The sequence below is a fragment of the Heloderma suspectum genome, chromosome 1 (assembly GCF_057233095.1).
Source record: "Heloderma suspectum isolate Gila_16-S chromosome 1, 16-S_ref, whole genome shotgun sequence".
Taxonomy (NCBI): Eukaryota; Metazoa; Chordata; class Lepidosauria; order Squamata; family Helodermatidae; genus Heloderma; species Heloderma suspectum.
In genome coordinates this window covers 65965172-65993003 of record NC_139458.1, presented here as the reverse complement: position 1 = coordinate 65993003, position 27832 = coordinate 65965172, and positions in this window count along the sequence as shown.

Genomic DNA, 27832 nt, shown 5'->3' with positions numbered 1-27832 from the left:
ATTTTAAAGGTCAAAAACAGCTGTGTTAAAGGTAAAAAACTATTAAAATTGCTTGGAAACAAGCTGGCAGCCAACAAATACCTTTAACCACTGGCGAGTAGGGATGTACGAAAGTTCTGCCACAGATCTCGGGGAGGCCGAATGCCACCGCACTGGGCCCCCTGAAATCGGTGGTGGAATGGCCCCCCCCGCCCCCCCCCCGGGATGGGACTTACCTGGGGCGGATCTTCCTGGAGGCAGTGTCGGCTCCAGCGGCAGTTCGGCAGCGGCGGCTGTGGCGGACGGTCTTCCGACCAGCTGCTGCTGCTGCCATTTCCAAGTTTTTAAAAAAACAAAAACAAAAAAACGTGATAGGCTACGTAAAGATTTAAAAAAAAAAAATCACGTACACAACAGAGGACACAGTTCTGCATAAAATATGCATATGCTAATTTATATGTATAGATGCAAATTTAGAAATAATAATTATAATTTTAATAGAAACACAGTATATCTCAGCATAGTGTGGAAGTAGGGATGGGGGAGAATTTCTCCCCGAATCTTCAGGGGGCCGAGCGCCAACGCATTCGGCCCCCTGAAATCAGCGATGAAATTCTCCGCCACCCCCCTGCCACCCCCCCGGGATGGGACTTACCTTTGGCAAATGTCCCTCCCGGCGGCGGGTCCCGGCGGCGGTTCGTCGGCCTTTCATTGGGGGCGGGGGCGGTAGCCGGTCTTCCGACTGGTTGCCGCTGCTGCCATTACAAAGTAAAGTGTTAAAAAACAAAACAAAACCGCGATAGGCTACGTAACGATTAACGTAGCCTATCACGGCTAGATTTCCAAAGCCATTTGCGTATGTGCTTTTTTAAAAATTATTTTCTTTCAAAGTCACCCATGATAGGCTACGTAACGATTTACGTAGTCTATCACGGCTGACTTTGGAAATCTAGCCGTGATAGGCTATGTTAATCGTTACGTAGCCTATCACGGGGTTTGTTTGTTTTTTAACACTTTGTTTCATGGCCGGGGAGATGGGGCGCTTCTCCCCGGCCTGAATTTCAGCTGGGCGAGGCGGGAAGCCTCCCCCCGCGGCCTGAATTTCGGCCGGACGAGGCAAGACGGCTCCCCCCTCTCGCCTGAACTTCGGGGGGAGAAGCGAAGCACCTCCCCCCCACCGCGAAGCACCCCTGCGAAAAGGTAAGTGACTTTTGTATGTCCCTATGTGGAAGACTGTGACCATGTACTCTGTGTGGCTCTCTGTTCAGTCTTCTAGCCAGGTGCTAGGTGTTGATGGGCAACAGTTCTTATAGTTCTTTAGCATTTAGCGTGTGCCTGTGATTGATCACTCATGGAAGTTTGTGGGTCCTATACATGACGTTGTCAACCTCCAGGGCATCTCTCCCTGCTTTTTGCAACCTTTGTCGCATTTTGTTTCCATGACAACAAAAGTCTGGCATTTTCCCCCTCCCCGCTATGAACCGCAGTAAATCTATGGTGTACTGATCAATTGGTGCTTTAGCACAGCAATATCACAGTGCCATCTAGTGGCTTTATAATGAAACATATAGAACTTGTCCAGAAAGGGAAAAAAAAAGGGGGGGGGACATGTGGAGAGGAGCTGAGTGTAATCCTGCAAGGAATCCAGAAGCAAGAGCCCCAGTAGAATTTCTGGATTTTAGCTTCATCTTTATCTTTAGACCAGAACTGAACAGGACAGCCTTTCAAAAGAGGACTGCTCTCTATAAAAGAGGACACTTGGCCACCCTAGGTACAATGTGTTGCAGTAACTTAATCTGAATTTGGGAGAGGATCAAGAGGAAAGAGGAACTGCTTCCTCTCTTTTGCATTTAAGGGGTGGGGTGGGAAATTTAAGGGTGGAGCCACAAAACTCACAGGTTTAAATTTCCATATTGCCCTGAAATGATACTCTTCCATAGCATTATGGGAATTTCAACATGGCAGTATGAAGGAGCCAGGTGGAATGCCAGTGAGTTCTGTGTCTCTCCTGAAGATAGGATAAATTCTCCTCCCACACTTTGTGAATGGGGCCACAAAAGGGGAGGCATTATGTTACAGCCCAGCTGTGGCGAGATCATGTTTTTCCCTGGAAAGGCTGCAACTGGTGCATCAACCAAAGTTGGTGAAAGGTGCTTGGAGTCATAGATATCACTTGGCCATCCATCTTTGGTTGAGTAAATAGTGGCTTTGTGTAGTTTGTGACTAGGTTAAGATTTGAACTGGGGAATTCCAGCTCACAGGTCACACTCTTAACTGCTACACTACACCAGCTCTCTATTAAGCCATCCAAGCTGCTTCTGTGTGTGTGTGTGTGTGTGTGTGTTTAAGGTACGTTTCTTTCAAGGTGGTTTACACACATGTTCCCACTGATGATACTACTCAAATCTGTTCCTTTCTAAGGAAAACTTGTACATAAGCTCTAAACATTCATGATATCATTTCTCAGCCTATAGGCTAAGATCAAGTGTAAAAACCTATGGTAGTATTTTGTTGTCACTTGGTTGGTTCTATTGAGTGCCATTTTCTTGGCAGAAAGGCAAGGTACAAATCAAATAAATACTGTGATGCGAACATAGCTCTGTTTCTAATAATGCTCTGTTCTTTAGTCCCTGCTTACTACTGGCAGAAGCTCTAAACCTTCCCAGCCAAATGCATTTGTCTTGATGGCATTCTGAGATGAGATAAAGCAAGCCGAGTAGTGGTGATGGTTGCACTTTAATTAAAATGGTTTTTGGCAGGTGGAAAGCTAGATCTGAATTCTGTGTAAAGCATGTGGTTGGTTGGTTTCTAGTGGTGCCTATGTGGTGTTGCTTTACAACAAGCTAGCAGAGGATGTTGGCTAGAATCATTGTTCAGTTACAACTTTTCCTCCAGTCACAGTATTTTATCTCCTCTGTTCTCCTGTGACTGTTTTCCTTTTTCCTTTCAACCCTTGATGCTGAATGCTGATGATGCGATTTTGTGGGCCAACTCTCTTCTCTCAAGTCACCAGGGACAATGTATCAGACCATAGAATGTTTTCTTTTAGTGTTTACAAAGCAGTAATATATGTATCTTATACAGTATAAGAACACGTCTCCATGATTTTTTCTTTATATGTCAAGTTCTTTTTATTTTACATAGTGGAAGAAGAATTATTCCCCGCGCCAACCTCTCATTCTAGAAATGAGAACATACAGTATTCAATCAACTTCAAATCCCATTATATATTTCTCCTAATGCTGAGTTGCTCAGTGTTTTAAATAGCTTTTAAAATACTGACTGGGTGATGGCAGTAGTTGGCTTTTGTCATTCATCTCCCCCTGTGTCTATTTCTTGGCTGCACATCCTAAGTAACTGGGTGGTTATTCATCAGTACATGTAAGAGAGCAAGAGAGGGAGAAAGGAAGCTTTGCCTTGAGATTTGACCTGGACACATTCAAGAACACTGGTTGAGAGCTGCAACAGACAAGATCTTAGTAGTTACAATCCGCTTATTGTGCATTATTTGAGCAGCCAGTGTTAACTCTGTGGAATAGTAATCAAATGGGTCAGTCCTCAAAGCAGTGAGTCGGTGGACTGTGAAGCAGCGGAGGCTTGCTTAGTGACAGTGAAAGAGTCCAAGAGAGGAGAAAGCTCTCTTGTGCAGTGGCTGGAGTTGGACTAGGATGGGGAATACTGCTGCTGTGCATCCTTGTTCATACGGACGTGTAACTTCTGTGTATACACAAGGAATGACCAATGCATGTCAAAGGGGGCGTGTAATCAAAGGTGTGGTGTGCACACAGTGGACATATCCTAAAATGGGGATTTTAACTACTTCTGAAATGTGAATATTAGCTCAAATTATACTCAGGTATGCATAGCCTGGCTGATCTATCTGAAACTGGACCATTTTCCCACCAGGGTTTTTGACTGGTTAATTCAAAGTAGCCCTTGTGGATTAGCTGGCTGGGTGGTGGCCTGGCAGTCAGCCAAGCATTTGCATGTTTTCCCCGGTGGCACGGAACAACCCTCTTTAATTTTATCAAGCAGGAAGCATGTGCATTCTATGGCTCCTTTGCCTCTGCAGCAGCTCCAGAGCCTGAACAGTGTTTATAGCAGCTCTCAGGCTTTGCCTTTCAGAGCAAAATGGATTCTTGTGCCAAGGTGTCAGGATAATGCTAATGAAATCCATAGTGCACACTAGACATGCCAGAGAGACTATGCATCTGTAACAAGACCAAGGGAAAAAACCTCACTTGGCTATTTCTCAACCTAGCCTTTTTCTCTGAGTTGCTGCAAGCATAAAATGAGATGACCGACTGAACTCTTTGGGTAAAGCAGAATACAAGTGCGATGATAATATGTGGAAGCCGCTTAAAATAGCCTCCGCATGGTGGTTACTCTGTACAATGGGCCATTTTATGTGTTAGTTACATTAGGTGTTTTTGCTCTCTCGTGCACAAATTACAGGCGGAGCTGCCCCTTAAACTACTTCTTTTAGACGGCTACAGGGAACATTATTTCACCACAATGACACCCGTGATGGCACCCAGTGTATGAAATGATTTCCCCAATGGTATTCAGGAGGTGCCAACTTAGGCTCCAAGTTAAAGCCCTATTCCTTTACTCGGGCCTTCCCTGAGTGAATGTGCTGCTCAGTCTGTTTGTGCGTTCATTAAGTGTTGTTTTAATTGATTTTAATGTTTTATTAATTGTTTTATATTAATGTGTTAGCAATTTTACGTACTTGATTGTATTTTAATGAATATTAATGATTGTATTTTAATGAATATTATGTATTTTGTGAACTGCTTAGAGATAGTTTTTAAATATGTTCAGCAGTTATATAAATCTATAAAATAAAATAAAAATAAAAATAGGGGGAGTTGAGAATGACTTCTGGATTTAATTACTGGGAGGGGGAGGAACCCTCTTCCCCCTCCTCCCAATAATTCCAGCTCCTATCAGCTGTGAAATATTTCTGATAGAGGCTTATGGCCACAATCAAAACCACAGAAAACATCCACAAAAATCACAACCACAGAGTGGGGACTGATCATCTACTTGGCTGGTATGCATGAAACAACTTGCTACACCAAACAACTTATACATGAAGGCAGTTTCAAATGGCTTTAATGAAGCAGCCATATCATGCAAAGAATTATCTCCTACTGACACCAGCTAGTTTGGTGTCAGTAACTTATACTGGATAACATATACTGTAGCAAGAAAAAGTTTGTGAACCCTTTAGGATTGTCACATATTTCCAACCTGAAATATTATTAGATCTTAATCTAACCACATAATCCTAGATAAAGAACAATAGATAACACGAGTAAACAAATGACACACAAACATGATGCTTTTTCAACATTTATTTATCCACGACTGATTCAACATTCAATATCCATGTGTGAAGAAGTCTGTGAACCTTTAGATTTAGTACCTGGTGGCACCCCCTTGAGCAGCAATGACTTCAAGTAAGCGTTTCTTGTAACTGTTGGTCAGTCTCTCACATCTGTTTTCAGGGATTTTGGCCCATTCCTCCTTACAGAACTGCTTCAACTCTTTTTGACGTTGGAGGGTTTCCTTGCATGAACAGGTTGCTTCAGGTCTTGCCACAACATGTCAATGGGATTTAGGTCTGGACTTTGACTAGGCCATTCTAAAACATGCAATTTCTTCTTTTGCAGCCATTCTTTCATAGATCTGCTTCTATGTTTAGGATCATTGTCTTGCTGCATGACCCACTTTTGGTTCAGCTTCAGCTCAAGGACAGATGGCCTGACATTCTCCTCTAGAATCTTCTGATATACTGCAGAAGTCATAGTTGTGTCAATGATGGCAAGCTGTCCAGGTCCTGAGGCAGCAAAGCAAGTCCAAACCATCACATTTCTACTACCATGCTTGATGGTTTGGATGAGATTCTTCTGTTCGAACTCAGTGTTTGTTTTTTGCCAAACATAATGTTTCTCATTGATGCCAAAAAGTTCTACCTTTGACTCGTCTGTTCAGAGAACATTGTTCCAGAAGTGTTGGGGATCACCTCTGTGATCTTTAGCGAACTTTGATAGGCAGCAATGTTATTTTTAGAGAGCAGTGTTTCCTCCTGGCTATCCTCCCATGAACACCCTTCTTGTTCAGTCTTTTTCTGATCATTGAGTCATGAACGCTCACATTAGCCAAGGCAAGAGTGGCCTGCAGATCTTTGGATGTTACTTTGGGGTTCTTCTTGACTTCCTGGATGATGCGCCGGTTTGTTCATGGAGAGATTTTGGTAGGACGACTGCTCCTGCATAGAGTGACTGTGATCTTGGATCTTCTCCATTTGTAGCCTATCTGTCTGATAGAGGATTAGTGGAGTCCCAAATCCTTAGAAATGGTTTTGTAACCCTTTCTAGACTTATGAGCAGCAATAACTGCTTTTCTGAGGTCATCAGAGATGTCTTTTGATCCTGGCATGATGTGTTTCCACACAACCGTATGGTAAAGACCAAACTCACAAAGTTTCTGATCTTTTTATAGGATGGGGCCTCCCAAACTCACCCCTGAAAATCTACCTATTACTTAAATGCCCCTTTAATTGAGCTGATGCAACCAGGAGTTCACTTACTTTGCACATACCCTGACTCCTAAGTGCTCATTGTTTCCCTAATTTATACATTGTTTTATTTCACAAGACACAGAATTGGTTAATATAAACCCCATTGGATTTAGGGTTTTGATTCACGAAGGCTATCATAGTAAAACTATGGAATTTCCGTAATTATCATTAGGGTTCACAGACTTTTTCTCGCTACTCTATGTCATTTATTCTAGCTACTGAATAATGTTCTACAGGGAGCTGCTCTTGATCTCTCGTCAGAGACAACTTTTTGCACAATGTGACAGCCTACCCTGTTGCTGAGGGTGAGTAATGTGTTAGGAATACAATAAATGCAGCAAGTTCAAGCAATGAAGAAATGGTGAAAGCTAGATGTAACAGCTATTCTGCCATTATAGCGCTTCCTTCCCTGGCTAGCCCAATAACGTGAAAAATCTTCTGAAGCAACATAAGAATAAGATCTTTCCTCTAATAGCTGAGGATAAGAACATGTTCACTCACCATAGGCGGCTTCAGATATTCACTAAAGCCTCTGCTGCTCTATGTGTGTGATGATTGATACCTGGCATACATACTGAAGTCTTGCCTGTAAGTCATCTTCAGCAACATGCCAAAAGATAATACATCACTGATGGTGGAACCATGGGTTTATTTATTTATTTGTGACACTTGCATACCGCTGAATATATAAAAAAATCCCTCAGCAGTTCACAATAAATATTATAATACATTTAAATACAATATTAAAAACACAGCGTTAAAAACACTTCCAACTACAGTAGATACAATCCAAGGAGCAGTAAAATGGAGTGCATGATTACTTACAGCCCAAGGAAAACCTGGGTGAACAAGTTTTCAGAAGGCATTTAAAAGATGTTACCTTTCCTGCCTCCTTTTCTGCATGGGGGAGGGTTTTCCAAAGGGTGGGTGCTGCTACTGAGAAGGCCTGCCCTCAGGGTACTTCATGGCAACATTCCGTTCATTTTGGAATGACCAGCAAGGCCACTGATAACTATATGTCTAAAGGTGCCCTGTATAATTTTATAAATACCGTTAATAATTTGTTAACTGGTTATCTAATCTGCGCTTTTCCCAGATATTACACCACTGCAGATTTAAATTATGGTAATAAAGAGCTTTTCTACACAAGTCTGCTAATGTTTGTATCTACTTTCAGCTTCATTACAGATTAGAGATTCGAGCTCTACACAAAGAGCTTTTCCCTTCCTATTTTCCTGCTATATAACCTCTAGGTGGCACTGTGCTACAGTGGAGTATCACAATCACACAAGTAGGAAAATACCTTTTCTTTCATTTTCAGAAATAATAGCTCATTTTCTCCACTCTACAAAAACCTGGGAAAGTGCTTTTAAAAAACAGAAGCAAAACTGGAGGATCATGACGTCATCTAAAGAACCTGTAAACAACTGTGAGCAAGGAATCACAATAAATGCCTCATGTAGAAAATGCATATTTAAACAGAACTGTCTCCCGGTCTAGGTAACGAAACGCAGAAAGGCCTTTTCAAATATTAACTAACCCTCCCATGTTTTCCCACTGCTTTTCTTTCTTTCTTTCTTTCTTTCACCATGAAAAATCCATTAGGGAGGGAAAGATGGAGTAGCTGCACAGTGTGTTTTGATTAGTGGTACTAAGAGCTGTCTGTCTGGAAGTACCCATTCAATATGATTTATGTCTGGGCCCAGGTGTGGGGAGGGGAATAATGTATGTCATCATCGTTGGTTATTGTCTGCCATTGGGTCCAGGGTGACTGAGCGGAGGAATTTTATCTTCCGAATATGTTATGTACTTCATGACCTGAAAATCAAAGCTGTTTTCTCCTTGTTGCTCTGCTGTTGTGCCGCTTTATACCAACCTCCCCCCCCCATATATATGTTTGTGTGTGTGTGTGATCTATCTATATCTATATCATCTATATCTATATAGATTACACACACACACACACACACACGTGTTTTATTATATGTGTGTGCGTGCATGCTTTGTTTTATCTTCTCTTTTGGTTTATGTTTGTTTTTATGGCAAAAGCTGGTTATTATTGCTTAAAAAGTTAATGAGATATGAGTTAAAAGCTTATTTTTAGTTGCTCTTCTATATGTAACTGCTACTGTTTTAAATTGTGTAAGTGTTCTGTTTGGCACTGCTTTGAAGCTAAACTCATATGATCCCTTCCACTGGGTGGCAATAATGGGCAGGTCATATGAGTCAACCATACAGTGCTGTCAATTCCCCCCACCCCCCAGTCCTAGCCATCCAGAACATTTTCAGCCCCATTCTCCTGAAAAATATGAGATGTACTGAGGTAAGAGTTAGCTAGCTAACGTTATCTAGTCATAGACATTGTTTATACAGTTTTAATGTGAAACATGGTTTTACTTCATGGAGTCAGCTTTCCTGTTAAAGTTTTGTGATTTGCTAAAGTTCTTGGAAGCAATTATATCAGTTTGCCAAGACATTTGTGTCTGATACTGAGCATTGCATCTTGTGTCCAGGAATTCTACACTGTAATTCTAAATAGAAGCACCAGAGAAGTTTGTAATTGCTTGGTTTGGAAATTGGAATATGAATTTGTTTTGTTCATAATACTTGAATGTGTTATAAATTGAGTGTTAATCCCCTATAAATTCTTTTCTGTCTTGGAGATGAGATTCTGCACATGTGCGGTCAGGCTGATCAGACTGCTTTGTAAAGCACGTGCACATACGTTCTTTACTGTCAACCCCTTACTCTTGATGAATCTCTTCTTGATTTGTTGATTGCTGTAGTGTGAACTATGTGACCAGACCATCCTACCTTTTGTTTGGTGAATATGCTCTCTCTGATGATTTATTGTAACTGTTACTTGCAAATGTTTTATATGGTTGTCGTCCTCCATATGGGTCTAAAACCTTCTGCTTTTGTGTTTGTTTTGGCAAGGAGGAGGGGGCACTGTTAGACTCACCTTGCATTCCAGTCCATCTTTGCTGAATCAGAAACTTTCCATCATAGGATGTGGAGTGGATTCTCTATCCCATGTCTGAAGGTCTCTGTTCCAGTGAGAGGAAGGTAAAAACACCACGGGGATGAGAGCCACCAGCATTCATGGAAGCCATTGCTAGAAGGTGTGCTGATGGCCATCGGCTTAGCTGGGTTTTTTTTTAAATTTATCGTTAGACAAATTCAAGGAGGACAGGCCTGTCACCAGCTATTCTTCATAAGGCTAAATGGAGCCTCCATGTTCAGAGGCAATGTACCTGTGGATGCCAGATGCTGGGACAGATAACTGGATAGGGCTGTTGCTTTCATGCACTGTTTGTGAGCTCTCAGAGGCATTTGTCCCCTGCTGGGGAGAGAATGTTGGACTAGAACAACGATTGTGTGTTAAAGACAGGGATGAGGAAGTGGCAGCAGCAAGAAAGAAATGTGGTTCCTACAGTTCACCGATTGTGTACCTGTTTGCAAAGTTTGTGTGTGCTGGAATTTACTAGGCAAAACATTGGCTTGAGGCCTCTACCAATTTTAGTTGCTGTGTGCTGAGCACATGTTTCATTTGCCAATCCTAACATAGCTTTTTAAGCAAATGTACAATTTGCAATATAATATGTTTTAATAAGCTTGAGGTCTGTACCCAAAGTTTTTCTGGTAAATTCCAATCCATACACTGTTTCTGGCAATATTTCACTGCCACAAGTGCAATACAATAGATTATCGATCCTTTTACATTGCACAGTGTAGTCGGAAAGAAACGGAGTTTGGAAGAAAAAAATGCAATTTGCAAAAGCAAATTGAAAAAAAGCAAATTGCAACAAACATCAACAAGTTAATTGAAAAAGAGATAATCTAACCAACAATCAATAAATAAGAAAATAATTTAAAGTAAATCCATGGCATTGTCATTCCTGTTTTTCAAGAACCCTTCACCTTGCCAGATTAGTTTCAACACTTTGTTCTGGATCTTCTGACTGGTGATGGAGAGTGCAAGAAGCCCAGTGGTGCAGCAGGGTAATTTTAGAGCCTGGACATAATGGGCTTATGGGGACACGCACCACCACCACCACCACCACCACCACCTTTAAACTCCTATGTGTATTACTTCAGTTGTGAAGCATACAACTAACATTTCTCTTCTCTTTCCTCCTGACCGCTAATCAGCCAGTGTGACAGCCAGTGTGGTAGAGTGGCTAGAGTGTTGGACTGGGAGTCGGGAGATCTGGGTTCTAGTCCCCACTCAGCCATGGAAGCTCACTGGTTGACTTTGGGCCACTCACAGACTCTCAGCCCAACCCACCTCACAGGGTTGTTGTTGTGAGAATAAAATGGAGGAGGAGGACTATGTACGCCACCTTGGGTTCCTTAAAGAGGAAAAAAGGTGGGATATAAATGTAATAAATAAATATACATAAATAAATAATCCATGCTTTACAATTACAATTGCTTCTGCAGTCCTGATACAATAGAACAAAAATGAAACAAACCGTTTGCCAATCCCGATTAAACAAGCCAAACAAAGCTCTGTACATGTGCAGTTTCACATTTAAACTCATTTAAATTGTAGCATCATCATGACTACAGGAATAATATGGAATTTCTGCTGCTAAACACACTTATTGATGTTAAATTGTTACTTGGGAATGAACACCATTCTGTTGTAGAAAAGGAGAATATGTCTTTACAGTAAAAATAATAAAATGTACAGCTGGAACCGTGTACATGGCCCCTGACTATAAATGTGCTTAAAAATAAAAAAGAAAGGATGCTGCAGGTGAGCAGTGCGGGCCCAAGCATACCCATGTTGGCCCAGGGGCCGATGTTGGGCCTGTTTGCCATTGCCCCCACCAACTGCCACTTTCTGGATATTCATTTATGAACATAAGAAGAGCCCTGCTATGTCAGACCAAAGGCCTATCTAGTCCAGCATTCTGTTCACACAGTGGCCAACCAGATGCCCATGGGAAGCCCACAGTAGGACATGAATGCAATAGCACCTTCCTGCTCGAGTTGTCCAGCAACTGGTGTACATAGGATACTCCCTCTGATACTGGTGGTAATATACAGCCATCATGACTAGTAGCTACTGATAGCCTTATCCTTCATGAATTCATCTAATCACCCTTCAAAGCAATCCAAGTTGGTGGCCATCTCTATATTCTGTGGTAGCGAATTCCATACTTTAACTATGCACTGTATGAAGAAATACTTCCATTAGTCTGTCCTGAATCTGCCACCATTCAGCTTCCTAGGATGAACCTGGGTTCTAGTATTATGAGAGAGGGATAAATTTATTGTCCACTTTCTCCACACCATGCATAATTTTCTACATCTCTATCATGTCTTCCCCCCTCCCTTCACCTTTTGTGTAAGCTAAAAAGCTCCAAACATTGTAACCTTTACTCATAGGGGAGTTGCTCATGATTTTGGTGGCCTTTTCTCTACCCTTTCCAACTCTATAATGTCATTTTTGAGCTGTGGTAACCAAAACTGTACACAGCATTCCAAGTGTGATTTCACCATAGATTTGTATAGGGGCATAATGAGATTGGCAGTTACTGAGGTCAACAGAGCCATGTTTCTTTTTTCCCTCCACTTAAGTGAATACATGGAATCAATGCACCAGGACACTATGGGGAATGAGAGGTCTGTACATACCTCCCATATCTCTATTCAGACTTTCCCCTCTTCCTAATGCAAATTTCTTGAGACCCAGAACTTGAGGTTAGGTGGGGACAGAAAAAACAAGTCTCTGTTGAGTTCTTTTGAGTCCCCTCCATATGCAAGTACTGTGGCTCTTGTGTGGGGAAGGAATGTGTCTCTAAAACTACTGTAATTTTCAGTTATTCATATTCAGTTATTCTATTGTAATATTCAGTTATTCTTATCATACTACTTCATTACATGACGAAGGTATACAAACTGGGAAGTCATGAGAAACCACCACCTGATCAATGACAACAGCTTCAAAACAAATACACAGTTACACTTTGTCATGCAACGCCTTCCCCAGGCCCATACATTGAGTTATTTATAATACTCGTATATTGCCCTTCAGCAAAGCTTCCAGTTATGAGTTGTGTGAATCTCCTCTAAATGCCTCCATGATTGTTGGACCCTCCCTACAAATCACATTCCTCAAATGGTCAGGGTGCATTTAAGGGCTTCTAAGGCTGAAATGATATTAAAGAATTGTGTTAGAAATATAGCATCCATCCTTAGCAATCATATTTACCAGAAGAAGGAAAAAACAGCTTGAACTGCTAAGGCTGCAATCCTACGGATCCCTTTTTTTAAAGTGAGTCCTTGGACTTCATGATACTTAATTTTAAGTAGTCATGGCTAGGATGTCATGGCTAAATGTGTCAACAGACCTACTACATTGATAATTTATTTGGCAAAGGATGCTGAGAAGATGCACCATAAGCTAATGCTAAGTCTTAATTGGACAAATCAAAATTAATAAACTCTTAAACTTTCAAGGCAATTACAATTTACTTCTTATTTGTGAATGTGAGGCATTACATGCACAGCTTCTTTCAAGCTTGGTAAATTTCAAGCCAAAGTGAGCATATACACACACAAGAGTAAAATTTCTTTAATTTAATCCCATTGACTTTAATGGGATTTGCCTAGCTAGTAATCCCCTTCCAGGTAAATCTCTGAATATTTGGAGTGAATGCACTGTCTCAAACTTGCCAGTCTAAAAATGATAATTGAATCTAAGCCCCACGTATAATAAGGCTCTGTTAACTTCTATATATTATTGTAAGTCTTAACTTTTCAAGGGCCTTTTTTCATGTTGTATGGTGGTTACTGTTATTGCCATAGCTCCTGATTTGCTTTTCCTTCTAACATAAAGGAAAGGAGAACATACTTGCAGTGTTATGACATTCCATTTCTAAGTATTGATTAGTAAATCTATACAAGTTGGTGAACACCTTAAATTCCTTGCAGTCCTACAGGTAGTTTATACACATCAAAATGCCATTGATTTGCATTACATTGTAGTTGTGAATGGATAACTGATGCAGGATTGCAGCCCGAGAGATATATAACTACACATAATGAGGCAAACATGGGATTTCCAAAACCATGTTTGCATGATAATACTAATGCTGAATCCTTCCCCACTGACTCACTGCTTTTAACCTGCATTGCCTTACCATGGATGGGAAATAAGCCCTGTTGGAGAACAAGTATTGGGCAGGGGAAAGGTCAAGAATGCTCTAAACGCTTGCTATTAAATGATCCCCAACATGGGTTTCGAAACATATTGTTACCAAAGTAACGATAATTCTGCCCATACTGAAGCACCGTAGTTCACTTATCAGCCATTTTTAGTTACTCCAGGTTGGGACCTATGAAAATTCATGGGGGAAGGGGAAGCTTAGCTCAGAGGAAATGCATCCTCCAAGTCCATTTCTTCCCGCAATCCTTTAAGCAATAAAGAGGTAGTCCCCCATCCCACATCACTGAAGGATCTTTGTTGGGGTGGGCACTGGCCTTGGACAATTTGTGACAAATGGCACATGTCCACAGGAAACAGCAGTGAGACCACTATGGAAGAAACGTAGCTTAGATTCATTGTTTTTTATCATTACCACCCAGTGTCAAATTTGCCATTCTTGAGCAAGGTGTTATGGCATGTGGTTGTGTAGGATGATTATGTGGACTTTTTGGATCCATTCCAATCAAGCTTCAGGCCCAGTTCTGGGATACGCCTGGTAGATAACTCACACTGGGGAATGGACAGGGGGAGTGCAACCCTTTTGGTTCTCTAGGACCTGTCAGCAACTTTCATTACCACTGACCATGGTATCTTTCTGGATCACTTATCTGGTTAGGCATATGAGGCACTGTGTTATAGTGGTTCTACTCCTTTCTGTATGAATTGTTTCAGAAGGTTGTGCTTGGGGTCTTCTGCTCTACCCTGTGGTCATGGGCCTGTGGAGTGCCACAAGGTTCCATCTCGTCCTTTTATGCTTTTAAACATCTACATGAAACCACAGGGGAAGGCATTTGGAGGTTTGGGCTGGTGTCATCAATATGTGGATAATGCTCAGCTCTACCTCTCATTTCCATCTCATGATCCCAGGGAGCCTGTTGAATGCCTGAACCAGTGCCTGGAGGTGGTTTTGGAATAGATGAGGGCAAACAAACTGGGATGTAATCCAGACAAGACAGAGGTACTATGAGTAGGGAAACCGACTAATCTGGATAGAGGACTACATCTTGTCTTAGATGGGGTTGCGCTCTCCCAGAAGGACCAAGTGCACAGTTTGGGAGTGTTCCTGGACTCAGTGCTAACTGGGGAAGCAGAGGTGGCAATGGTAGTCAGGAGTACGTTTTACCACTTCAGGTAAAAGGCTCCTTGAAGAGGGAGGATTTTGCCTCACCTATTCATGCTCTGGTGACATCCAGGCTGGGCTACTGTAATGCACTGTACATGGGACTGCCTTGGAAACTTCACCTGGTGCAGAGTATTGTCACCTGGATATTGGTGGAGGCTGGGTGGCCAGTTCATGTGACAATGTTACTTCACCAGCTGCAGTGTCTGAGCCCAGTTTAAAGTGCTTATTGTAACCTTTAAGTCTGAAATGGTTTCGGCCCAAGTTAGGACAGCCTTCTCCCATATCAGCCTGCCTGCAATCTGAAGTCATCAACAGAGGCCTTCTTGCTTGCCCACCACAAAGGGTGGTTAGCCTGGTGAGTAAAAGGGAGAGGGCCTCCTTAGTGATGGCCCTACACCTTTGGAATCAGCTTCCATTGGTGGTTCATCAGGCCCCTTCCTCATTGGTTTTCTTGTAGGCTTCACCTGTTTTGGCTGGCTTTTCTGTAAGTTCTTGGTCTGCTGATTTTATTGGTAACTTTTTAAATTGAATTTTTATCAGTAATCCCTGTTTTATTGAACTTTTAGTGAATATGTATCTATTGAATTTTATTATCTATTTTGCATGGTTTTTATCTTGTACACCACCCTGAGAAGCTTTTATGCTTCAAGGTGGCCTACATATTATTTCAAATAAAGAAAGAAATAAGTGGTGAAGGGACAGTCCTCATCACTATGAAAAGGGAAATTTGGCGCAGGAAATGCAAGATATTGACTGGGTTCGTACAATCACTGCATCCCACTGTGGCTTATTTAAGCCACAGTGGGTTGTTGGTGCTTGCCGACCACCTTTTTGAATATTTAAACCACGCTGGGTGGCCACTGTGGCTTATTCTGCCATGCAAACCCGCGAGGGTGGCTTATGTGCAGGCTTAAAACAGCCCATGGGTTATGCAAGGGTTGTTTAACCCTCACATAAGCCACCTTCCCAGGTTCGTACAACATAAGCCATGGAGCCCACCTGCCATGGCTTGAATATTTTAAAAGGCCACCAGCATGCACCACAACCCACAGTAGCTTAAATAATTCACAGTGGGCTGTGGCGATCATGCAATCTGTCCCTTTCTCTCAGGCCAGTTTCCACTTCTTATGGAGCATTCCCTCTGGCTGATGGGAAGCAAGCAGGCTATTGCTTCCCTTCAATGACCTGAACCAGCTCCAGTCAGCTGTCTTCGAATACACGTCTGAAAATGGATACAGCAGTCTGGTATTATCTTTTGAATAATATACACATATTATTTAGCTCTTTCAGTGTTCAGCACATTTCTTATGCAAAGTGCATTACATTCATTCTCTCTCCTGTAACAGTCTTTGATACTGCCAGAAGAGAATGGAGCACAAGTCAGAGGGGGTCTCTCAGCAGCGGTGATAGGATCTGGCAGCAGAGGTACGCTCAGCAGCATAAGCAGGAGGGTCCCCAAATGCCCCACTTTTGAAGTAAGTATAGTGACACACATTGCCATCTGAAGAGCTCCCTGCCCCCAGAGACCACTAAGTTCACATTTTAAAATATCTAACTGCACCACTAGATCTGAGTGGTTTTATCAGCAAACAATCTAGCTAAATTGTCACAGCTTGCTGCTGATATATCCAATTCTATGAACACCTCCTTGGGTCACAGTTGGCTTGACACTGTGTAGAGTAGCTCAGCTAGACATAATTCTGCAAATGCCATTATGGCAGAAAAGAGAGTGATAATATTCATGATTGCAACTTCATGGGCTTCAAGACTCAGCCCAAGTTCTTTCCACTACTTGTGTTGCATCTGCCTCCCTTACCTGTCTTCAGTTCCTCTGTATACTGCTGTGACAATTGCATGAATTGGGTCTCCAGGGAAGAGATGCGGAAAGATCATGCCTTGCCCAAGGCCATCCTGTAAAGCCAGAGGTGAATTAGGAGCTGAACGAAAATGGTTCTCATTAAGTGTTCAAAACTTTAGATCTGAAGCTGATCACTTTCTGCCCCAGTTGCACTGTTGATATGAAAAATACTGCGACATGAAATAAGCCAGTGCCTATTAATATGAGCTATGGCCTGCAACTTCTACGTTCTTACTTGCATGCCTGGTATTTCTGTTCTGCTTTCTGAACTGAATGAATATGTAATAAATGTCTGTAGAGATTCACAAAACAACTTCTATTCATGCAGTGAATATACAATCTGCATAAGGTACAGCGCCAGGTAAGCAAACCCATTGCTTTCAGAGGCTACCTTTTTTATACTATAGCACTTTTTTCACCATTTCACCCATGAAGAAACACAGGCGGCAACAGTGAGTAGGAGTGTCTTTTTCCAGCTTAGGCTGATACACCAGCTGTGACCCTACCTAGAGAAAATGGACCTTGCCCTAGTTACCCATGCAATAGTGACATCCAGGTTAGACCAGTGCACCTATATCAACCTGCCCATGCTTTAAGATCATTCTCTGAGACCCTACTCATGTGCTTACAAGTGGGAATAATTTGTTTAGTGGGCATGAGTGAGAGGCCCTTTTCAGGGGTGGCCCCATATTTATGAAATGCTATTCTATCAGAGGTTTGTATGGTCTAGCTGTTGTAAGCTCTCAAAAGGGTGTTAAAGACCAAGTTTTTCCATGTTGTTTGTTCTTGACAAGTTGATGCTGCTGCTGCAGCTTGATTTAATGCTAATTATTTTATTAGTTTTAATAATATTGGGTGGAATCCAATGTCATGTGACTCCCTATTTCTTCAGCTCCCTACACCCCTCCTGTCTCCAAAATCTGTCCTGGCGTTTCAGAGGCCCTCCAGATCAGGAGGGTTGCACAGGGAGAAAAAGGAAGGGAAATCCCATTGTGTGAGCAGAAGTCTGCTTGTGTTATTTTGGATGTCATCTATTGTGTTAAACTGGATGCTGCTATTTATTATTGTTGCTGTCCTGCTAGCTAGGTAGCTAGCTATTTATGTATTACATTTATATCCCACCTTTTTCCTCCTGAAGGAACCCAAGGCAGCATACATAATCCTCCTCCTCTCCGTTTTATCCTCACAACAACAACCCTGCGAGGTAGGTTGGGCTGAGAGTCTGTGGCTGGCCCAGTCACCCAGTGAGCTTCCATGGCCGAGTGGGGACTAGAACCTGGATCTCCTGAGCCCCAGTCCAACACTCTAGCCACTACACCACCCTGGCTCTTATTGATTTTTACTGATGTTTTCATTGCTCCTTTTATGCTGTCTCTTAGATTGTGTTTGATGTTATATAGTGATTTTTCAAATATGAAATATTGTGATTTTATATTTATATGATGGAAGCTGTCTTATGAGCGCTTGGCCCTAAACACCAGCTTATAAATAATTAAAAATAATATTTGCAGTAATTTGTAATCTAGAGAATTACAGTTATTCTGGATAGTCACTTCACAATCATGCATCTACCTTCTGTTTATCAAGGAACAAGGGTTTTCAGACATTATAAAATCATTCCAAAGACACCACTTCATCTCAACTGATGGTAGGGTATTGGAGGTGGTGTCCTGAGAGCTAATTAAGGGCGCAATCCTATGGCCGCTAGTCAGTGGCTAGATGGCCATAGGATAGGATTTTCCCCTGAGAACCAACCTCCACCCCCTCCCGTGCTGCCTCGTAGGCAGCGCGGATCGGCCCCACGCTCCGTGTTGGTAAGAGGAGCGCAGAGCAGCGAAAACAGGGCGTTCCTTGGGATAGGGTGGGGAGGGCGGAAGTGTTGTTCTGACACTTCCTACGCATTGTCCAGTGTCCGCCCCCCCCCCCCGCTCTCACTTCCCATGGCTAGACAGCTGAAATCAGCTGTCTGGCTGTGAATGCAGGGCGGCTGAAGTGCAGAGGGGACGATGCAGGGCGGCTGAAGTGCAGAGGGGACAATCCCCTCCACGCTGCTCTTGTCCTGTATTGGATAGGTGGTCACCTCCCAGTTTGGAGGTAGCCTCCTATCCTGATAGGATTGCGCCCTCTGAGGTTTAAAATGGATCTAGACACAACTATGGGGATTTACTTAAGAGCTCATGGTCCTCTTCTCACCAAATTCCCATCCCGGAGACCACATGAAAGTAGAAAAGTCCATGTCTGGAACATCTTGATAAGTTTTAACTACATGTGCTCAGTGCATGCAATGTATGCTGTGAAGATCTGAGGCGTACAGGGGCAAAGTGGGGTGGGGGGGAGGCCAGGCTTAGAGGCCTGGTGTTTGTTTTTTTTTGCTGGGAGGGGGTGAACCTGAGAGGAGTAGTTTCATTTCCCTGATTAAGTTTCAGTTTCATTCCCCCACTTAAGTTTCATTTCTTATGGCTTAGAATCATAGAATCATAGAATAGTAGGGTTGGAAGGGGCCTCCAAGGCCATCGAGTCCAACCCCCTGCTCAATGCAGGAATCCAAGTCAGAGCATCCCCGACAGATGGCTGTTCAGCCTCGTCTTGAAGGCCTCCAGTGTGGGAGAGCTCAACAGTCCTTTCGGTTTTGAGGGAAGACGGTACATAAAAAGAGCCAATAAGAGCACTGTCAGAGAGGCCACAGCATGAAGAGAGAGCAGAAAGAAGCAGCCGGGAGAAGTCTACATACAACTAGGGTAAAGGAACGTGTGTTTTGCAGCTTTTATTTTCTCTTAGGGAGCAATCCTATCCAGATAGGCGGCTGTTTCCGAACTTGGAGGCGACCACCTATCCAATGCAAGGCAGGAGAAGCACAGAGGAGATCATTCCCTTTGCGCTTCTCCTGCCCTGCATTTTTGGCTAGATAGCCGATTGTGGCTGTCTAGCCATGGGAGGGCGGAGGCTGCTGTACGACATTGGATGTGTTGTACAGGCATTTCCGCCCTCCCTGCTCCAGACGCACCCCTTTTTGGCTGCTCCACGCTCCTCTTGTGAACGTGAAGGATGGGGCTGTTCTGTGCTGCCTCAGAGGCAGTGAGGAAGTGGGGGGAGGCCAGTTCTCCAGGAACTGAGAGAACCATTGCCACCTGTGTTGGTTCCTGGAAAACAAGATATCCTATGGCTGTCTAGCTGCTGTCTAGCGTCCATAGGATTGCTCCCTCCATACCTTTTTGTATCACTCAGCTCTCTTGTGTAAATACCTTTAGTTGTGATTTGCTTGTTTTATACTTACCAGTAATTTTTGTTTTTCCAAAATTAAAATGTGCAGCTAACTTCTATAAATCCCTCTGATTACTAAATTTAGTGATGTGCACTCTTGCAATCTCTCTCTCTCTCTCTCTCTCTCTCACACACACACACACACACACACTTTAGAATAACTTATGGTTAGGGGTGTATGAAACCCCACTTACCTGGCTCCACTGGGGTCCGCAGGGGAGGGAGGCAATCTGGTCCTCCCCCCAGAATCCTCAAGGGGGGGGAGGCGATCCGGTCCTCCTCACCGGAATCCTGCCCGGCCAGCTCCACTCTGCAGCCAGTCCGCGGAGCTGCCGGCCGGGCCAATCTTCAGCGGGGCCTCCATCCGCTGCCGCGCTGCTGCAGACACAAATGGCGTCCGTGATAGGCTACATATATATTTACGTAGCCTACCACGGCTAAAGCAGGGATGCAAATGGCGGCCGCAGCAGCCCGGAAGACGACCCGGAGCCACTGCCGCCAGGTAGGTCTGTTCCGGAGATTTTGGGGGGTGGCGGGGTGGTAGTCCGTTCCACCATGGACTCCAGGGGGCCAGATTCTACTGGAGTCCGTGGCGGAATTCTCCAACAACCCTACTTATGGTAGACTTTCAGCAGAACTGCAATTTGAATTTTATTCTTTGTCCTGGTCCTGGCACTTCTCTGCCATCCCTGCAGTGCCATTTTAAATGGAGAGTAGTGTTAGCTGCAGAACATAAGAATCTTCTGTAAATCACATTTTTATGAGGCATGAGCTAGCACTTCATTCCTTTTGTATAGAATTTACTATAGTGAATAAACCTTATTCAGTCGTATTAAATTCAACTGTTGTACTAATTTATTCTAAATGCACTGAATCAAAGATTGTTTATAGATTTCCTCTTCATCAATACCATTGCTGTCCTCCATGAACCAACATCCCAGTTCCTTATTATTCAGGCAATTAACTATCTTGCCCGTAGATGCTAAAAATGCTATACTTGGGCTGCGATCCTTTTCACACTCTCTTGAGAGTGAGCCCTCACTAAATTCTGTGGGACTTATTTCTGAGTAAATATATACCTAGGATTGAGCCGTTACGCAATAGACTTCCTGGTACATGAAATTAAAGGCTTTCGCACTTTGCATATTGTGGCGCTTTGGAAGCAGGAATCATTGTAGCACTGGGACACTTTTGGGGATTGTAAGGCAATACAGTTTCATTCAAACTTTCTGGCTGTCTGATTCATACAAATCTACCAAAGCTCTCTATATAGGGTAAATGAAGCAACAGGCAGGTTGCATTTATCCTATGTGAGATGAAAAGCGGATTATGAAGCTGAGTGCAGATGAAGGGGAAACCTTTCAGAGATTAGGTTTGGCTCTCCTTGTGCCCTACATTACTGATTGACATAATCATTTCATGATGGTTACTTTAGACATTTATTATTCATTTCATTTCATTTCTATACCACCCAATAGCCGAAGCTCTCTGGGCGGTTCACAAAGCTCTCTGGGCGGTTCACAAATAGCTGTTCCTCCACTTTATGGGAACAGATGTACATGCTTTACTTCTTTGGCAAATACTAACTTACAAGAAGGCTCCTCTTGCTCATGGATTTAGGATATCCAGCAGTAATATTGTAGCAAAGTATTTTAAAGCTTAACAGGATGTGGTCTTATATCTGCACCCAAGAGTCTATGGCAACAATCCAAACAGTACTGCTATTTATTTTACAGATTTATATCCTGACCTTTGAAACACACCTTTCCAGGTGGCAATGAACTCTTCTACATGAGGCTTTTATTGTGTGCTCTTGCTTCCTCACCCATGGTAGTTTCTGGGTCTTTTACATGACATCGTCATCCTCCAGGGCTTCTCCCATGCTTTGCAACTATTATCACATATTTTCCTAATGGGGAAAGTCTACTGTTTTTTTCTCAATGGCATTATAGAACCCTGGTGTAATTGTGCAATTCCACCATACCACAGCACCACCTGGTGGTTGTGTAATGGAACACATAGAAAGGCAAGAAAGACCCCCTCGCCCCCAGAACAAAACACATGTAAAGGAGCGGATTCTAATCCTGAAAAAAACAAATTCAGAAGACTTGGTAAAGGTGCGGTTTAAAAGCCTCATGTAGAAAAGCCCTAGAACAACAATGGCTTTACTTGCCTTTGTACAGCACCCTCTGGTGCTGTATGCCAAACTCTTCAAAAGTGCTGCCACATGGAATGGCAACCAACATTCCAAGTGAGAATATCCCTTTGCCTCAATGGACCTCAGTTGTCTCTCGAAAATGGGAACAATGATCATGTGTCTCATAGAACTGTTGTGAGAATAAATAAGGCTTGTAAAGCATTGAGCACATTTTTTTAAAGCTTGTATTTTGAATAACAAAGGTAGTTTACACAGAAGTACCACAGTCCTGGGAATGTTTGTTAAGGTTGCAAATTTCCTCCAAGTACTTTGTTTACCTTTAACATTATAGGTTCTACGTCTGCAACCCTATACATACTTACCTAGGAGTAAGTCCAATTGAACACAGTGGAACTAACTTCTGAGTAAACATACACAGGACTGCGCTGCATGCTACTTTGGGCAGGGGCCTGTTTACTTTTTGTAATGCATCTAACAAGCACTTTATATACCATATAAAGTAAAACTCAGTGAAAACTATACATTTTAAATGTATGCTCTTTGTGGGAGAAGGGCAAGTCTATTCGTTAAAATAAAAGACTATTCAATAAAATAAAAATAATCGCTGAAATCGCTGAATTTAAAATAAAAATAATCCCTTTCCTTACTACCCCAACCGCAAAATCAAAAGCTTTGAATATTTATTTTACGGATCAGTATCTTGGCATGACCTTAAGAGAGTGCCCACACAAAGCACGCAAGAAAAATCCCCTGGAGTAGGGAAGAAGGTGAGGTGCCAGCCACAGGAAAGGGTCGAGGTTTAGTGGCTCACTAAATATGCCCTCACACCGAAATACCCCTGGGTGCCTGTCTCTCTTCAGGGGCCTGTCGCCCCCCCTGCAGGCTTCCTTCATTGGTTTGGCTGGCGCCCTCTGATGCAGTGCTATTGGTTTCCCAATCAAGCCGGGAGACTGCTAAGGCTTCAGATTGGTCAGTGGTCCTGTCAGTTCCTTTTCTCTCTGAAGCTGCCGCACACACGCACAGGCTCTCTGGTTGTGAATGAGCCAGGGGGGGGGGGGGATTAAATATGAGCCGGTAGCAGCAACAGCGGCGTCGCCTGCCTGGAAGGGGCACTGGGGCTAGCAGAAGGCTCCGAGGCCGGACTGGGCATCCTCTTTCTTGCGCACCTGCAGCGGCGCTAGCTCAGCCCAGGGCGGGCTGTACTTCTCACAAGGTAAATAATAGGCGCTGATTTGTCTGTCAGTGGGGAACTCCGTCAAGTTCCCTGCAGCGTTGCTTCTTGCCAAGATAAGGCTGCTTATTCTCTTGAGGGAGGCAAACTCCTCCTCCTTCCCCGCCCCCCCCTTCCCCAGCAACGCGACTACCAACCCGTCCAGGTCGGCCACTTCAGTTACACGGACAAGATGAAATTCCCCACGGACGGCGCCTTCTGCCGGCCTGTTTTCCCTCCCCACGCACGCTGTCGCGTCGCCCTAGTAATTAGCCGCATTTACAAATGCACCGACATATTCTTGTCCACTCATTACAATGGACCGGGGGCCCCCGTCAGTCGTTGGCATTGTAGTCGGGCACAGTGCGAGAGAGCCCAAGCGTGCTCGCGGCAGAGGGGGCTGCGTCTCGCCCGTCGATCAGCTTTGAAGTGCTGCGGAGCCCCTTCGTGGGTAGCTGAGCAGAAAGCACATGATTAATGTTTACAGTCTTCCAGCAATCTGTTAACACTCGAAGTGCTAGAGTAGCCATGCTGGGAAAGCGGGAGCTGCCCAGCCCTGCTTTGAATGGCAAACATTGCATGTCCCTGGTATCATTTAGCAACATAACTATAGTATCTTAACTAGGAGGCTCTTGAAAATAAATACTTGAGGACGTGTGTGTGTATACAGGAAAAATACTAGCATTTTTGTGTGGAGTGGAGGGTAGGGGTTGCTCTCCCCTCTTTCCAATCTAACCAACTCCAGAATTGCTCGCTAGAATGCAGGCATTTTAAAGAGAGGAACTCTGCAGGCAGACAGTATGGTCTAGTGGAAAGGGCATCAATTTAAGAATCAGAAATACTTGCACTGTTCTGCCACTGCTTTGCTGTATAGAGCTCTCATGTTTATTTAGCATGTATCTAGTATCTTTTGCCAGCTGTCAAACAAGATGTGAAAATGGGATGATGTAGCATACAGCTGTGTTGTTGTTGTTTATTCAGTCGCTTCCGACTCTTCGTGACTTCATGGACCAGCCCACACCAGAGTTTCCTGTCGGCCGTCGCCACCCCCAGCAACCCCAAGGTTGAGTCCGTCACCTCCAGAATATCATCCATCCATCTTGCCCTTGGTCCTTCCTTTTGCCTTCAACTTTCCCTATAGCATCAGCATCTTCTCCAGGGTACCCGGTCTTCTCATGATGTGGCCAAAGTACTTCAGTTTTGCCTTTAATATCCTTCCCTCAAGTGAGCAGTCTGGCTTTATTTCCTGGAGGATGGACTGGTTTGATCTTCTTGCAGTCCAAGGCACCCTCCGAATTTTCCTCCAGCACCACAGTTCAAAAGCATCTATTTTCCTTCCTTCAGCCTTCCTTATGGTCCAGCTCTCGCAGCCATAGGTTACTACTGGGAATACCATTGCTTTAACTATGGGGACCTTTGTTGTCAGTGTGATGTCTCTGCTCTTCACTATTTTATCAAGATTTGTCATTGCTGTCCACCCAAGAAGTAAACGTCTTCTGATTTCCTGGCTGCAGTCAGCGTCTGCAGTAATCTTTGTGCCTAGAAAGACAAAGTCTGTCACTGCCTCCACGTTTTCTCCCTCTATTTGCCAGTTATCAATCAAGCTGGTTGCCATAATCTTGGTTTTTTTGAGGTTTAACTGCAACCCAGCGTTTGCACTTTCTCCTTTCACCTTCGTCATGAGGTTCCTCAGCTCCTCCTTGCTTTCAGCCATCAAAGTGGTATCATCTACATATCTGAGATTGTTAATGGTTCTTCCAGCGATTTTAACTCCAGCCTTGGCTTCATCATGCCCAGCACGTCGCATGATGTGTTCTGCGTACAGGTTGAATAGGTAGGGTGAGAGTATACAACCCTGCCGTACTCCTTTCCCAATCTTAAACCAGTCTGTTGTTCCATGGTCTGTTCTTACTGTTGCTACTTGGTCATTATACAGATTCCTCAGGAGGCAGACAAGATGACTTGGGATCCCCATACCACCAAGAACTTGCCACAATTTGTTATGATCCACACAGTCAAAGGCTTTAGAATAGTCAATAAAACAGAAATAGATGTTTTTCTGAAACTCCCTGGCTTTCTCCATTATACAGCAGATATTGGCAATTTGGTCTCTAGTTCCTCTGCCTTGTCTAAACCCAGCTTGTACATCTGGCAATTCTCATTCCATGAATTGCTGGAGTCTACCTTGCAAGATCTTGAGCATTACCTTACTGGCATGTGAAATAAGTGCCACTGTTCAATAGTCTGAACATTCTTTGGTGCTTCCCTTTTTTGGTATGGGGATATAGGTTGATTTTTTCCAATCTGATGGCCATTCTTGTGTTTTCCAAATTTGCTGGCATATGGCATGCATCACCTTGACAGCATCATCTTGCAAGATTTTAAACAGTTCAGCTGGGATACCATCATCTCCTGCTGCCTTGTTATTAGCAATGCTTCTTAAGGCCCATTCAACCTCACTCTTCAGGATGTCTGGCTCTAGATCACTGGCCACACCGTCAAATATATCCCCGATGCTATTATCCTTCCTATACAGATCTTCCGTATATTCTTGCCACCTTTTCTTGATCTCTTCTGCTTCTGGTAGATCCTTGCGATCTTTGTTTTTGATCATACCCATTTTTGCCTGGAATTTACCTCCGATGTTTCTAATTTTCTGGAAGAGGTCTCTTGTCCTTCCTATTCTATTATCTTCTTCTGCTTCTGCATATTTCTTGTTTAAAAATAATTCCTTATCTCTTCTGGCTAACCTCTGGAATTTTGCATTTAATTGGGCATATCTCCCCCTATCACTGTTGCCTTTTGCTTTCCTTCTTTCTTGGGCTGCTTCCAGTGTCTCAGCAGACAGCCATCTTGCCTTCTTGGTTTTCTTTTTCTTTGGGACGGTTTTTGTTGCCGCCTCCTGAACAATGTTGCGAACTTCTGTCCATAGTTCTTCCGGGACCCTATCTACTAAATCTAGTCCCTTAAATCTATTCTTCACCTCCACTGCATATTCATTAGGAATATTAGTGAGCTCATCTCTAACTGATCTGTGGGTCTTCCCTATTCTTTTTAGCCTGATTCTAAATTGTGCAATAAGAAGTTCGTGATCTGAACTACAATTAGCTCCAGGTCTTGTTTTTACCAACTGCATAGATGTCCGCCACCTTTGGCTACAACGGGTGTAGTCAATCTGATTTCGGTGTCGACCTTCTGGTGAAGTCCATGTATAAAGTCGTCTCTTAGGTTGTTGGGAGAGAGTGTTTGTTATGCACAGTGAGTTGTCTTGGCAAAATTCTATCAGCCTATGTCCTGCTTCATTTTGTTCTCCCAGACCATGCTTGCCTGTAATTCCAGGTGTCGTTTGACTACCCACCTTAGCATTCCAGTCTCCTGTAATGAAAATTACATCTTTTTCTGGCGTACTGTCCAGCAGGTGCTGCAGATCCTCATAGAACTGATCTGCTTCCGCTTCTTCAGCATCTGTGGTTGGGGCGTATATTTGGATCACTGTGATGTTAAATGGCTTACCCTGAATTCGAATTGAGATCATTCTGTCATTTTTTTTTGGACTGTATCCAAGCACTGCTTTATTATTAATTATGAAGGCTACTCCATTTCTTCTGTGGTCCTCTTGTCCACAGTAGTAGATCTGATGGTCATTTGATGTGAAGTGGCCCATTCCAGTCCATTTCAGTTCACTGACACCCAAAATGTCTATATTTAATCTTGACATCTCCCCAATAACCACATCCAATTTGCCCTGGCTCATAGATCTTACATTCCAGGTTCCTATGGTGTGTTGATCTTTAGAACATCGGATTCGTCGTTCACCACCAGCACCATCGGCTGCTAGCTGTCCTTTCGGCTTTGAGCTAGCTGCGTCATCACATCTGGGGCTAGTTGAACTTATCCTCTGTTCCTCCCCAGTAGCATTTTGACCATCTTCCGACCTGGGAGTCCCATCTTCCGATGGTATACCGCCATATCTGTGGTTGTACTGATCCATTTAGTTTTCATGGCAAGAATACTGGGGTGGGTTGCCATTTCCTTCCCCAGGGATCGTATTTAGTCTGACCTCTCTGCCATGACGTTCCCGTCTTGGGTGTCCCTTTACGGTTTAGCTCATGACATCACTGAGGTGCTCAAGCTCCAGCACCATGACAAGGTAACGATCTCCTTTGCTGAAGATACAGCTGTAGCTATAGCTAAAGATGGAGCATCCTGAGAGGCGACACAAAGCATCTTAAAATGTTTGTCGAGTATCAAATATTTTACATATTATACTCAGTAGCTAGAGGAAGATGGGTAGTAACTGTATGTTATGTATAAACACACATATTGGAGTCCCAGTGCCTTTGTTGGGGGGGGGGGGATTTTTTTTAAAGGAAAGCAGCTTTGAGAGGGAAGAATTTGGAATGGAGAAGCAAGGGGGGAGTTTAACCCTTTCTCT